The 15,645-nt window shown below is 43.9% G+C and overlaps 1 long non-coding RNA gene across 1 annotated transcript in view; it reads right to left on the bottom strand.

Moving 5' to 3' along the window:
* The window catches only part of LOC144680793 (uncharacterized), a 119,233-nt gene that overhangs the window by 59,732 nt on the left and 43,856 nt on the right, over positions 1-15,645 (bottom strand). The window contains exon 2 of the long non-coding RNA XR_013576627.1: positions 9,226-9,320. This is a non-coding gene — a long non-coding RNA (uncharacterized LOC144680793). The remainder of the gene's footprint in view (positions 1-9,225; positions 9,321-15,645) is intronic.

The raw sequence follows: 15,645 nt of genomic DNA, 5'->3' as shown, positions 1-15,645 counted from the left end.
AAGGTTCAGGTGCTTTTAAAGTTTCATGGCTGTGTCTCTATGATATGACCCAGATCACAGAGCGCAAGCAAGCTGCCCTCAGCCAGACAGGAGTCAGGCATTCTCACAGGGTATGTGAGATCTATGGAGTGTCCTCACTGCATATTGTCATCATCCTCCTGCAATCGTGTGACTATTAGGGCTTCCACTGCATCTCCATGACAGGAGCATTATCACAGGGGGCATATGCACTGCCATAAGCCAGACTGGAGTCATAGGTGCAATGTAAGGTTCTATGGTGCCTCTTCACTGCATGTCATCATCATCCTCCACGAATCTAGCAGCTATGAGGGCTTCACAAGCATGCCTGCTTCATCTGGCTGGTGCGAGGGCCTCATTGGTGCTATTGTGGACCTCCTCAACCCCGTTGACAACCTCTCCATTGGAGGAGACATCCATCTCCTCCATCTCCTCCTCAGCCAGCCCCTCTCCCCGTTGCAGCGCCAGGTTGTAATGGACGCAACAGGCAATGACAAGGTGTGACACCCTCTGTGGACTATACTGCACGGCTCCACCAGACTGGTCCAGGCCCCGGAACCTCATTTTCAGCATCCTGATGGTTTGCTCCACCAAGTTGTAAATTGTAGCATGAACCTTGTTATACCTTCACTCTGCTGCAGTTTGAGACCGCCACACAGGTGTCATCAGTCATGTCCTCTGCAGTTAGCCTTTGTCCCCGAGGAGCCAACTCTGCAGCCTCTGTGGACCCTGGAAGACGTCAGGGATCTGTAACCAACTGAGGCTGTAGGCGTCATGCACGCTCATTGGAAACCATGCACAGACCTGCAGGATGCATTTGTGGTGGTCACACACCAGCTGCACATTCAGTGAATGGAAGCCCTTGCGGTTGACATAGTTGACCGCTTGTTGTGACGGAGATCTGAGCGCCACATGAGTACTGTCAATGGCACCCTGCACCTATGGGAAGCCCAAGATCTGGGTGAATCCAATTGCACTTGCATCCTGGGTCTCCTGGTTCCGGGCAAAATGCATAAAGTTGTGTGCCCTTGCGAAGATGACCTTGTGACCTCATGGATGCATTTGTGGGTGGAGGCTTGTGATATCCCACAGAGGTCACCTGTGGAGCCCTGAAAGGAGCCACTGGCTTAGAAATTGAACGTCGATGTCACCTTCACGGCCACTAGCAGTGGGTGCCCTCATGTCCCCGTGCACTATCTGGCAGATGTGAGCGACCAGTTCCCTAGACATGTGCAGTCTTCAGTAACACTGGTTCTCAGTCATCTGCAGGAGTGAAAGGCAGCGGCTATAGACCCTGGGTGTTGCTAGGCGCTGACCAGCAAAGGCTCGCTGTGGCTCTGCGGTGGCATGTACAGGAGCTGCTCCTCCCTCTGCCTAGCCTGGCGCCTCCATCATCCTCAGTCATTGTACGCAACAAGGCATACAGCCAGGTCACTAGGCTCCATAATTCTGATGTACTCCTCCTGCAGGATGAAAGAGAGACGTGTACATTAGCATGGGTGTACTAAGAACCTCTCTTCATTAAGTCTGCAGGCCCCTTAACGCAAACCAGAGAGTGCTAGCCACCACTTGGATGGCCAGAGTTTAGTGCGCTGCATGGCTGCCCGAAAACGCATCTTCCTCTGCCCCACTCCACCTGGCCGATTGGTGGCAGCCTCGCCCATTGGACTGCATGCTGTGCTCTCAGCTCAGGCGCAGGCTTTCTCCGAACCCACGCTGCAAGGCTGCACTGTTAGCTTCAGCCATGGGGGAGGCTGGTCCAAACCGGGATGGTGACATTACAAGGGGCTGTGAGTGCCTCCACCAGTGACTGCTCCATGGCCAGTTTTAGCAAGGATGTGCCCAGTCATCCAAATGTTCTGCAATCCACTAAAATAATCATTAGTTTGCAGTCTGTGCCTGAGTGGTGAAAAGCTCTGGAGCACTTGTTGACAATTTCATGCCCCTGTGTTGTTGGAGTGTGCAGATAAGTTAGAGGCCCAACTCCAATCATATCAATGTGGCTATGCCTGAACTTTCTCAGCTGCAGAGGAATGGTCACTTTACGTGAGTGCCCTTAATGTGTGGCCACTTCCCTCGACCAAACCCCACCCCCACCCCACATGTGCTTGTGCGCTACCTTCAACTGCAGGGTAGACTTTGAGCCCCCCCCAAATGCCCCTGAACCACATGACATACCTTGTCCCCCCCACAAAGTTGTCTCAACTGTAGGGCAGCCTTTGCTCCAATAGGCATCCCATCGTAATGTTACTGTGCACTCGCTTCCGGGTTCCCCTCAAAGTGCAGCCCACCAAGTGCACGCCTTTTATATGCTGTTGTGAAACATGTTGGCATGATTGTGGATGATCCGGGGGAAGGTGGGGGCTGAATGAGTCTGTTGGGCTGGCCTTATAACGATATGCTGGTGTATTACAATGAAGTTCCCAATGCTCGATGGCAGGAAAAATGGCTCTTCGTTGATGGGCTGAGCGGATGATCGCAATCTGGTTTCATTACATCGTGAAACTGATTTTTGATCTTCTTGCCATATTGTCCGCTCACACTGCCAAACATGCCCGATGCCAGTGGGCACGGACGATTACACCTAAAAAAGTACACAGGAATATTGCAGGCGATTGGATTGAAGTACAGGATTGTTGGGGTGAATTGAGATCTAATTTAAATGATTTTTTGACTCCAAAGGCAATTGCTAGTTAAACTGTTACAGGGTATGAATGCAATTCAATTTCAATTGTGGATTCATTGCCTTATTTCCAGGGATTTCATCACTCGCTCATTTTTATCCCTTTGAAATTTCTCAATCCAAAAAGCTCAAAATTAATATATATTTGTCACTGTATTACACAAACTTGTCATATTATAAATAACAAATTATTGCTCTATATGCTTGAAATTAAGTGACATTCACTCTCCCAGATTTTGAAATTAAACTTGTTTACATCATAAGGTACTATCGTCACAGTGTGGTAGATTGTTTGCATGCCCTACATTGATCATAATAAAACTTTAAACTATTGTGACATAATCAATTTCAGATACAAAAAGTCAATGGAAGGTGTCCGATAAATATTATTAGTGGTCAGTGTATCTTTACGGCAATTAAATGCAGAAAATAAAACTAAATTTATTCAGCTTTATCTTTGATAAATATATTTAGCTAGTTGTAAAATATTGGTTTTCTGGTTATTGTGATTCAGAAAGTTTTCAGGAAAGGGTAATAAGCGAGAGCAAGCTTAGCCCATCTGCTTCTCAGTAATTTCTGTTTATTGTGACATGATGCACTGAAGTAAAGATCACAAAGCTTTCCTGAAATGGCACATAATAGTGGTCACGAAACCTACAATTTTGTGTACAGTTCACATTGACCACAACCTCGTCATTTTGACCACGAAACGTGACAATCAGCATCGGCACTCCATAGTTACTTGTTTGCAGTTTAGTCTATTCATTTCAAATAAAAAATTAGACATGGTCTTATAGTTTGGTGAAGGCAAACATCTTAGAATTTATGCAAGACATTTAATATATTATTTGATGTGAGCACTTGAAACACTTGGGCTAATGATCATGTATATGTAAACCATGTGCAACTAGCATGCCATGTGCCAAATGTCTTAGTAAGACTACTGCCATGTGTAATATGTACAACTTAAAAATGTTACTTACACAATTATTATTTGCATCTGAATTTTGATCATGGTTACAAAATATGCTCAAAAAACTTTTAATGCTTTCACTTTGGTTGATAAGCGCACACATAGCATTTTGTAAAAAATAATTGTGATTACAGCGTCTGCAATAAAGGGTTTAAACCTAATAAAGTTTACTTCAATACATACAATTAAACACAGGAATATCAACTTCAGTTCTTTGCTAATGCAAAATTTGGAATGAACAATTGGGCCTAATGTGCTATATATTGCAATTTTTTGGCATACCCTCATGTTCAACCTCAACAGCTCCACGTATAACTTTTCTTAATAAAAAGTGACAGAAGCATTCTGGGCCAGGAAACAGCTTGCTCATGGGATTTTATACAGGGCCTGTTCATAGCATTGGGTTTCATACAGAATTCACACAAAACAGTCTACTTTAAAACAGATTTAGATCGTGTACCAATTTTAGGTTTTTAGATCAGTTAGCATTGTCCTGGCATATACAGTAAAGAGATTTCACCCACATCTTTGTGGTTATTCTGCATTCTGTTGTGCATCAAAATTAAATACAGCATTTGTTGCAGTTATTGAAGCAAAGTGTCAGTTTTGGCTCAATGCTAACATTCTTGCCTTTACAGCAGAAGATTGTGGGTTCAAATTCCACTTAGAGACTTGAGAATGTAACCTAGGCTGGCACTTCTGGACAGTTCTGAGGGTGTGCTGCACTGGAGGTGCTGTCTTTTATTTGGAATGTTACTCTCTCAGGTAGGTATAAAAGATCCCACAATATTGTTTGGAAAAGAACAGGGGAATTCTCCTGGTGTCCTGGCCAACATTTTATCCTCATCCAACACCTAAAACAGATGTCCTGGTCATTTTTTTGTGGTGTGCGAATTGGCTGTTGCATTTCCTGCATTAGAACTGTGACACACTTCAAAAGTACTTCATTAGCTGTAAAGCACCTTGGGATGTCCTGAGACTGTTAAAGGCATTATGTAAATGCCCGTCTTTCCTTCCAATATAAAAGCCATCAAAGTTCCCCACTGTTTTAAAAAACCTCACCTTTGAAATATTTTTGCTGTTTTGTTAGCTGAAAGCAAAGCACAATTGTAAGCACTAGATGGAATTCTGTCCTTTTGTGAACATGAGTCCATAATCAGTTTAAATATATTTACTACACTCTCTCACTGTAAATCTTAGTTTGAATCATATCTCTGTTATAGTGCTTTTCCAGCTCACATCCCAAGTTCTCAAGCCAGCAGTGTGGCAATAGTTGAGGTTGCCTGTCACAAATTATGTATTTTTCACATATTGTAAAACTTCCCTGCAGTGTCTTGCCAGGGGTCAATCAAAGAAAGTGCTTTGTGCTCGGTTTTCAATTAGTGCAATGGTCAACTGAGCCTATATTGTATACTTCAAAGGGCATCTATTGCATCATCCTAATTAATGTAATTGGTGAATTCAACTTGAATGTAATGAAGTGTTCTTAGCACTGCAAAATTTTGTAACCATGGAGCCAACAGATGTGTATGTCTGGGGCTCGTTTACAAATATTTTGGAACATTTTGATGTCAGACAGGCATGTCACAAAGAGAGGAATTTTTTTTCAGTTAGAACTTTGATGTATACTGAAAGCTGTGGCAACCAGGTTCTAACATGGATTACATTTCCATTTTATAAAATCCAAAATTGCTATTCAGAGATGTCCTCCTCAGTATTTTATAGACAGATGGAAAGGGCCAAGAGGGGGCAAAAACAGCCATGGATTTGTGTCAAGACTGGAAAAATGGCAATCCTACCAAATCTAATTTCAGGAAATTATAATATTTTTCTTTTGTTTCCCACCCAACATCTAGACAAATTGTCAAGCTAGATGTCTGCGAGTGGGAAAACCCAAGGACAGGGACCTTTGGGGATGCATCCCAGAAAATCAGGTAGAAGAAAGGCCAGAGATTGGCATCTTTCTCACCAGACTCCATTGTGGGAAGGCCGGACATCATTGTTTGGTGAAGGAAAGCTGACTGAAGAGGACACCTAAGTTTTTAGGGATGATGAGGAGTAGGATAGGCACTCCAACTTCTCCTGGTTTACAAAGAGTTCTGTAAAAGACACTTGCCACCTGGAGGTAACACTGCCACCTTGATATCACTGCTGGGTTTCCCAAGCCTTGGGAACTGTGAAGTTTAAATAAGATTCCAAATTAAACAGTGGAAGGCCTGACTAAAATATGTTAGTGAAGTGCCATACCTGCAGGCATTAAAAGCCACTCATGAAAATGGCACAGTGAGTGAACATGATGGCAGGGCCCTGTGTACATCAAAGCCACTTTGTCTACCTATAGCTGCTTAATCTTTAGATATATTTGCGAATTAGAATGTGTATTTCAACCTTTCAAATGTGAACATCTATGGACAAGAGGATCTTTGTGCTCCAGCAGCAAATGTCCATGTTCCACAGCACCAGAGAGGAGGAGACCGTTTCCTGATGGGATCACCCATGAGGCAGTGCTAAACAATTGAGTCACGGGCATAATGTAGAAAGAGGAAAGTGAGTGGCTAACTACAGGAGTAGGAGAGGGCAACAGGGCACATAGGTGCAGGGAAAGCCTAAATTTTACCAGATTATTCTATGGGCAAAATTTTCCCCCCGTGGTGGGGGAGAAGTATGGGGGCGGGCGTGAGCGGACGCCCCCTAAAATTGAAAATTGCATGCGCGCGAAGGAGCGCTCCGATCTCCCTGAGACTAAGTGCTGCCTCAGGGAGATCGGTTCCCAAAGTAAAAATGTTACTGCAGTGAAAATTTCATTCACCATCCATGTCCCCTCATGTGACAATGTCACATGAGTTGGGACATGGACATAACGTTAATTAAAAGTTTCTCTTAATTTTTTGATTCAGCAGTGAAACCTCATCCCACCCGAGGATGAGGTTTCATGCTCTTTCAGGTGGCTGCCAGTGCTCCCGACATGCCCGCCAACCTTGAGGTTGGATGGGCAGGTCCACTAATGAGCTTAATTGTTTTTTGAATGGCCTCAATGGGCTGTTGACAGGTCGACGGGCACACAGCTGACTCAGCTGTGCCCCTGCCTACCCAAAAATGCAAATGACGCGGGATGACGTCGGGAGTTCCGCACACCATCATTCCGTGTCATTTTACGTGTCAGCGAGTGGGCCCTGCCCCTGCTCGCTGACAGGGAATTTGTTGCCTATGTCTATTTATAAAAAACAAAATCCTATTGGCCTTTATTATTGCTTTATCTCCCTGTACCTGCGCTATCAGGAAATTATGGGTAGGAGTTTTACCTCATCGGGCGGCGCGGGTGGGCGGGCCTGGGAGTGGCCACGAAACTGACTGCCACCTGCGATCGGGCCAAACCGCGGTTCCACGCTGGCTGGCCAATTAACAACCAGCCTGCGTGAAAGGCACGCTCAGAGCCTCAGCACTGCCGAGGTGAGGGCAGAGCTGCCTCAGGGAGCTGAAGATATTTAACATTAAAAAGAAAGATTTCAAAAATAAGGAAAACATGTTCCTGCTCTTGTGACTCTGTCACATGAGCAGGGACATGTTAAAAATGAATTCTAAAAATATTTTTTGGTTTTTTATTTACTGTCCGAAACCTCATCCCACTTGTGGTTGGACGGGCAGCAAAAAATTTGATTTAATTAATTGATTAAGGGCCTTAATAGGCCTCTTAATTATCAGCGGCCACGATGCCGCCTCTTGCATGTGCCCATTGAGTGAAATATCATGAGACCGTGCGATGACGTTGGAACACTTGCCCGACATCATCGCGCACTATTTTACTCCCGTTCTGGGTGGGTACGCGCCTGACCCGATGAGGGAAAAATTCTGCCCTCTGTACCTGAACTTCTGGATTATTCCTTAAGGAACTATCTATTGAGTATCCATTCCTGTTCTTTGTTGCTCCTTTCCACACTTTTACACTTTTCCATACTAAATTGTATTTGCCGCCTAACAGCCCATTTTATAACTAGTCTGTCACCTTGCAGTCTTTTATTGTACTTTTTTGCCTTCACAGAATTGTTATGGTGTAGAAGGAGGCCATTTGGCCCATCGTCTCTGCACTGGCTCTCCGAATGAGCATTATGGCATAACCCTGCAAATTATTTAAATAGAAATAGTCATCTAATGCCCTTTGGAATTCCTGGATTGAACCAGCCTCTACCAAACTCTCTGTGTGCATTCCAGACCCTACCCACTCACTGTGTGAATAAGTTTTCTCACATCTTGTTTACTTCTTTTGCAAATCACTTTAAATTTGTGCTTTCTCATTCTCGATCCTTTTACGAGCGGGAACAGTTTCTCCTCATCTACTCTGTCCAGCCCCTTCATGACTTTGAACACCTCTATCAAATCTCCTCTTAGCCTCTCTCCAAGGAGAACAGTGCCAACTTGTCCTATCTACCTTCATAACTGAAGTTTTTTATCCCTGGAACCATTTTTGTAAACCTCTTCTGAACTCTCTCCAATGCGTTCACAACCTTCCTTAAGGGTGGTGTCCAGAACTGTACACAATATCCCAGCTGAGGTCTAACAAGTGTCCTATACAAGTTCAGCATAACCTCCTTGCTCTTGCACTCTATGCCCCTATTAATAAAGCCTAGGATACTGTATACTTTATTAACTGCTCTCTCCATCTGTCCTGCCACCTTTAATGACTTATGCACATATACACCCAGGTCCCTCTGCTCCTGTATCACCTCGAGAGCTGTACCCATTATTTTATAGCATCTCTCCATGTTCTTCCTACCAAAGTGCATCACCTCACACTTTTCCACATTGAACTTCATCTGCCACCTATCTGCCCACTCCACCAACTTGTCTAAGTCGTCTTGAAGCTCTACACTGTCCTCCTCACAGTTTACAATGCTTCCAAGTTTTGTATCATCCACAAACTTTGAAATTATCCCCTGCACACAAAGATCTAAATCATTATATATGTCAGGAAAAGCAAGGGTCTCATTACTGACCCCTGGGGAACTCCACTACAAACAGTCCTCCAGCCTGAAAAATATCCATTGACCATTACTCTGTTTCCTATTACTCAGCCAATTTTATATCCATGTTGCTACTGTCCCTTTTATTCTATGAACTATAACTTGTGTTATTGGTCTGTTGTGCGGCACTGTTTCGAATGCCTTTTGGAAGTCCTCGTACACACATCAACAGCATTACCCTCATCAGCCCTCTCTGTTACCTCTTCAAAACCTCCCGCAAGTTGGTTAAATATGATTTTCCCTAAAGAAATCCATGTTGGTTCTTCCTAATAAGCCCACATTTTTCCAAGTGACTATTAATTTTATCCCGAATAATTATTTCTAGAAGCTTCCCCACCACCAAAGTTAAACATACTGGTCTGTAATTGCTGGGCTTATCCTTACAAACTTTTTTGAAAAAGGGTGCAATGTTTGCAATTCTCTAGTCCTCTGGCATCTCCCCTGAGTTCAGGGAAGAATGGCCAGTGTCCCAGCACTAACCTCTATACAATACTACTTATGACCCGTCTCCATTTGGAGCATCACCCATTTACCTAAAGTCTTTGGGCAAAATTTTATGGTCACCGTTTGGATGACTGGCCCTCCTGCACCTCTGTAAGCTCAGGCATCTTGACGTTGGGTCCGATTCCTGCAATAATACGGAATTCAGGTGAGCGAGGCACAATCATGGAAGCCCGCCTGCCTTCTGATGAAAGCAAATTAACAGATGTTTGAGGCAATTAAATAACCAGTTGGCTCAGATTTTCAATCCCCGTGCAATTTAAACTAGTTGCACAGCTGCACAGAGAGCAGGGGGGAATCATAGCATAGTTAGCTCAGCAGCACCAAGTTGCGATGTAAGGCTGATGAGGTGACAGTGAAGAGTTGGAGGCTACAGTTGAGACTGCAAGTGTTGCCATTTGATTTGGACTTAAATACTTGAATATTAAATGCCTTCAGAAAACCTGCATACATGATGCCTTCTGCATTCTATTTATCCATCTAGTTGGGCACTTCCTCAAAATCTTTTTTGGGCAGAATTTATTCCTTGTTGGGCAGGCTCGGCGGGACGGTCGGGAAGCTGACTGCTGCCCGCGATCGGGGCAGGGCCATGATTTCACGTTGGTGGGCCAATTAAGGCCCGCCCAGTGTGAAACGCGAGCGGCAGCGCTGAGCACTGGCGGTGGGGGGGGGTGCGTGGATGGGGAGTGCAAGAGTGAGCTTTGTGTATGTGCGCTTGAAAATCTCCTTGAGGCACAGAGCTGCCTCAGGGAGATGAAGACTTTGCAGAAAAATAAATATAGGCACATAAAATGTTATAAAACATGTCCCCTCATGCGACTCTGTCATCTGAGCAGGGACATGTCATCAATTAAATTTAAATTTTATTTTTATTTGCTTTTGGAAACCTTATCCCACCCGCGGATGAGATTTCTTAAAAAGTGCCAAGGCCGCTTGGCCTTTTCACCTGCCCGTCAACCATAAGGTTGGCAGCGAAAAATGTCAGTTACTTAAGACTTTAAATGGCCTTAACAGGCCCTTTAATTGTCAGCAGGCGTGCTGCCGATTCCCGTGCGTGCCCGCCAACCAAAATATCGTACGACTGCGCATTGACGTCGGGACGCTCGATTGACGTCAACGTGCGTCATTTTACACTCAAGCGGGTCTGGCACGCGCCCGCCCGTCGAGCTAAAAGTTTTGCCCTTTACAATGTGACAGAAATAACCTTCCTTTGCCAAAGCTATACCGGCTGTCCTTAATTATCCCATACATTTCAAAATACTTGTGATTTTTACCTCGACTTATGAAATGTAAGAATTTGCCCATAATTGATGCTTGACTAACTGCACTGATTATAGCCTTAAATACTCATGGACATTAACAAACATTAGGGGCAACATTTTTCCCCCACGAGGGGGGGAAGTGCGGGAGTGGGCGCCCTTCTGTTCAGCGCCCCCAATTGGGGTTACGCCGCCATTTTACATGGGCGGGCCAATTAAGGCCCACCCAGTGTGACATGCGCCAGGAAGCGAAACGCGCTCCCTGTGTGGGCGGGGGGGGTGGATTCCCTCAGCCAGGAGTACGCTCTTTCGCACATGCGCACAAAATAGTGCACAGATCTCCCCGAGTCAAAGTGCTGCCTCAGGGAGATTGGCTCCAATTTAAAATTTACAATAAAGATTAGTAAAAAATTTCCCTGCCATGTCCCCTCATGTGACACTGTCACCGTGGATGAGGTTATATGTTTTTTTCACAAGCCCGCCTGGGCTCCCGGCCTGCCCGCCAAGTTTAATTGGTTTTTTAATGGCCTTAATAGGTCGTTGACAGGTCAGCAGGTGCGCAGCCGACTCGGATGTGCGCCCACCGAACTGACAATCTAATTGACGCGGAGTGACTTCGGGGCGCATGCCCGACTTCACCCCACACCATTTTATGCGTCGGCGAGCCCACCCTCCCCGCTCACCCACCGGAAGATGCTGGCCTAGGATTATATTTGTAAGAAATTGATCCTTTTTACCATTATTAAGTACAAGTCAGTGAAGCTGCTGTTCCCAATCCCCTTTTGTTTTAACATTGAATATTTCGGAGATATCTGTGCTTGTGGGTGGACCCATTCATGGAGGATGGAATTAGCTCTCTGATCTCTTACTCTAAAAATTTTCATTGAGAACCGTCAAGGTGACATCAGCCATCTCAATTTCTCTATTCCCTCACTCAAATCTATACCCCATGGAACTTGCAGTACTCAGTTCTTTCAGGTCCAAAATTGTCAGCAGGTTTGATGACAAGAACGTCATTGTTGTTGTTTAACAAACTGATCATCACCTAGAGGAGGCTGAATGACAACTTTCTGACAACTTCCCCCCTGGACCATGACCTCAGTACCGATCATCAGGCCATTGTGTTCAAGAGCTTCACTGACCTCCTCTTTTCTGGAGATCTTCCATCCACAGCCTCTGAACTCAGACACCAACTCTGTACAGCCTACATCTATACCCTTCCCAAGATGCACAAAATGGCCCAATCTTTCAGTCTGTTTTTGTTCATAGAACTGAATTCTTTCTAGTTCATCTTCATATCTTCACCCCTTGTCCAGTCTCTTCCCACCTTAAGCTGCAGCTTTTTGGATGCCCTCCAGCATTTTAAGACCATCTCTTTTTCAACACACCCTTCCAATCTATCTACATCTCCGTCATCAGCAGCAGTCCCTCAGTTCAATGATGATGTTCAATCAGGGTCATGAGTTTTTGCCATGGGCCTTCACGTGACTGAAGAGGCCAATTCTTGACCCACAGATCTTTGGGGACATGGGCCAGAACATCCCACAGGGTAGTGGGACCTGGAATGCAATATTTGCTTCCTTTTCTTTCCTCTCTGCCTCAACATTAAGATGTGGGGACTCAGAGTATGATGTAGCTTGATGGACAAGTTATTGCCATTCTGAATGATTGGTAACAAGCTCCACCCAGTCATGAGTGTCAATGCTGCTACACTTCAAGGAGAGCTTCAAAATGTCTTTGAGGCCTTTTCTTCATCCTCCTCTAGAACATTGGTCATTTGGAGGGTTGGGAAAACAGGACCTGGCAGGGAAGATGGTTTTTAGCTGCTCAAACAGTGTCCATGTTAAATTCAATAATTGTATGTTGAAGAAGGAGCCCAAAGCTAGCATATACCTTAAACCAGGTTTATTGCCAAGACAGCAAAGTGAAGTCACAGGCTCTACCAGAGTGAACTGGTTTATATACTTTTGCAATGATTCCTTAATCCTTTCCCAATTTGAGACAGCTGTGCTTAATTACCAACATAAATCATATATTCTACTACAGCACAATTTCAACATGAACAGATTTCCTTTCTCTTAAGGCAAAAAAAACCCACAAGCGCATTTCCTTTTCAGAAAAATAAAAAAAAAACTGAAGATAGAAAAATAAATCACTCATTTTCAAAAGAACTCACATCCTGAGCCATCCATTTTCTAATAATCCCAACAATTTTTCACTACAAGCATTCCTTTTGGTGCGACAGGCTGAACTGATGACTTGTATCAATCCACTGGAGCATAGAGACTTCCTTTTGCCCTACCATTTGTTTCAGACATGCAATATCAGTTTGTAATCTTTATACACTCACACTCTTTGTGGAGTGTTCATTTTCCCAACAGGATCGATTATCAATATAAAATCCTTCATCATTTACCCCATGTAGTATTTCCCCTAATGCTTTGATAAAAAGAATGCCACATCAACTGCCTCGACTAATGCGAGAATTTGAGAGGCCAGGGTGCTGTTTACTATTTCTCAAGCCAAGGGGCAACATTCTCATTTTCATCTGCAAGAAAGATTATAAAACCTATCAACAAGGTTTCCATGAGAGGTGTCACAGAACACAATCAATTTTATATTCTTAGGGTCACCCAAGGATGGAAACTTGAGCACATATTTCTCCATCTTTAATTGTTTTAGTGTTTTGTTCACCCAGAAGATAACCTGGACCATGGGATGGTTCATTGTAGTCCTTAATTCAAAAACATCAAAACTTGCATCCAGACTCAACTGAAGGACCAGTCAGTTTAATTGCCCAACCAGACTTCGCAGCTGCTCTGTCTCATTCTTGGAAGCATCAGCATCTTTTGTAAAGACCCAGCCAACTGATTACAATAGGGCTAACATTTTTTAAAATATGATTGCTGATGCAAAGTGACCTCAGACCTACACTGTTGTTTTTCCTAATCGCATGTATTTAAAGGCCCCATTAGCATGACTCACAACCTTAAAGTCTGTCCTAATCCTGTCAATAACTCTGTTTTGAAACTCACTAGTACCACCCCATAGGATATCACCAACATGCATGAAGATGATGCCTGTTAGTTTCCCTCCATGGTACCAGTAAAACATGGCAGAGTCTGCCTTCAGTTGGAGACAACCCAATTTTAACAACACAGATTGAATAGAAAAGTACCACACTCCAGAGGCATTGTTTAAACCATATACACACTTCTTCAATTTCCAAAGTTTCCCTTCCACCTCAGGTTTGAGAAACACTTCCCTCTGGAGGTGATCCCGCTGCAGAAATGCAGCTTTTATCTCTCTTGACTTACACTCCCATGAAAATGTCACCAAAAGGGCCAGAAAAAGTTTCAAAATTACCTTCCTTGTTGTGGATAAGTCCACTCTTATTTCTTTAACTGCTAAGCATTCTTCAAATCCCCAGGCCACTGACCTAGCCTTGGCCTTATAAGTGTCATCCAGTAGGACCTTTTCTGTGCAGCCACCAATGTGATAATGCTGGGACTTCTGAATACACACCAAACTCCCTCCAACTGACCAGCTCCCTCTGTTTAGCCTTCCGTATAGCTTTATCCCCTAATTTGTCAATTGTTACAAAAAATCTCTCGGTCATGGGGACTCCTGCTTCTGCCACTTCGTTGTAATGATTCAGCATTCTTCATTCTACTATGTCATTTAGTCAGGCTGCGACCCCTATTTGCCTGTTTAAGTCTTTCCGGCTCCTATATTAGATCCCCTGCTTACCCTGTCAGAGGCCCTATCCACTGTATATGAACTTTACCTCACCCGGGACTCATCAGTCAACCCATTACTGCAACTTAGAAAACAGAATATGAGAATAGAAAATAAGGAGCATAGGCTGAGTCCATGGCCTTCACTGCTTGTCCCATCATCCTGGACATTTCGCCAATTCTAATATTTTCCAGTAGATTTTCCTACCCATCCCTCCAGTTATCTGATCCTTCTGGATGACACGATACCAGTGAACCCACTTTGGGCAGCTGACCTCTAGACAAAATAGCATCTTCCTGTTTATCACAATCTGATTTTCTACTGATATCCAACTCCTGATCGATTATACATCTGGCTCTGCCACACAGAATATGAGTATGTGGTGCACATGGTGCTTCATCATCTTCTATCACATTGTCAGTATTCGCAAATTCATACTTCATTCCAATGACCTGTGAAGAATGGACTTATATTGTTTGATTCCCATGTTGAATAATTACAGTTTTCCCTTTGCACCCTATAACTTTCCTTGGGCCTTCCCATTCCCTTTACCCCTCTGTCTTATAACAAACCAGGTCACCTGAACTAAATTCTGCCTCAGATAAAAACAAAAAGCTAAAACGTTAACTGATTTCTTCTCCGCTGATGCTGCCAGACCTGCTGAGTTTTTCCAGGTAATTTTGTTTTTGTTTTAAATTCTGCCTCAGATGGTCTTATCCGGTGTCGCAATGCTCTCCTAATTCTTTCTGCAACCTCTGCCTTGCTGAAAGCTTTCCTGTCTGCATGCAAGACATTGAAGTGGGCAGAAAAAACAGAACTAATGGTAGTCCCTTCGAGAGCAGGGGAGCATCCGATAACTCTGAACACAACTTTGAGTTTCTGATACTGGTTATACCCCCCAACCATTTGTAAAGAATTCTTTGTATGTACTGCCCATGCCAACACCGTTTGCAACCTGCAATCCGATTGTACAGCCAGTATCTTATGCAACATGTTGTCTATCACTGCATGATTCCTCTCATATGAACCATTGCTGAATGAGCTCTCAGCCGCAGTGTGCAGAATTTTGATATTCAAATTTTCACACATGTCCCGAAATTCATCATTCACAAATTCCCCTCCATTATCAGTCAGGAATTTCGTTGGTGTTCCAAATCCAGTACTCACCCATTTCTCCAAGATCTTATTGGCAAAGGTCTGTTTGTCCTTACCATGTATTGCTATAGATAAACTAAATCTAGTCACCAGGTCTACAAAATGTAGCCAAAAAAAAAAACCCGATCCTTGTTCCATACTTTTAAGTCCATTGCCACTACATTATTAAATTCCCTGGCCTGTGGCAAACTCATCAGAACATGGCGGTGTCCTTTGATATTTAATACAAATGTCATTTTGAGCTGTGATTGCTCAATAAGGTTAGGAACATAAGAACAAGAGTAGGCCATTCAGCCCATC

The sequence above is a fragment of the Cetorhinus maximus genome, chromosome 5, assembly GCF_964194155.1.
Source record: "Cetorhinus maximus chromosome 5, sCetMax3.hap1.1, whole genome shotgun sequence".
NCBI classification, from domain to species: Eukaryota; Metazoa; Chordata; class Chondrichthyes; order Lamniformes; family Cetorhinidae; genus Cetorhinus; species Cetorhinus maximus.
The sequence above is the reverse complement of the archived record's forward strand: the minus strand, read 5'-3'. Positions and strand labels throughout refer to the sequence as shown.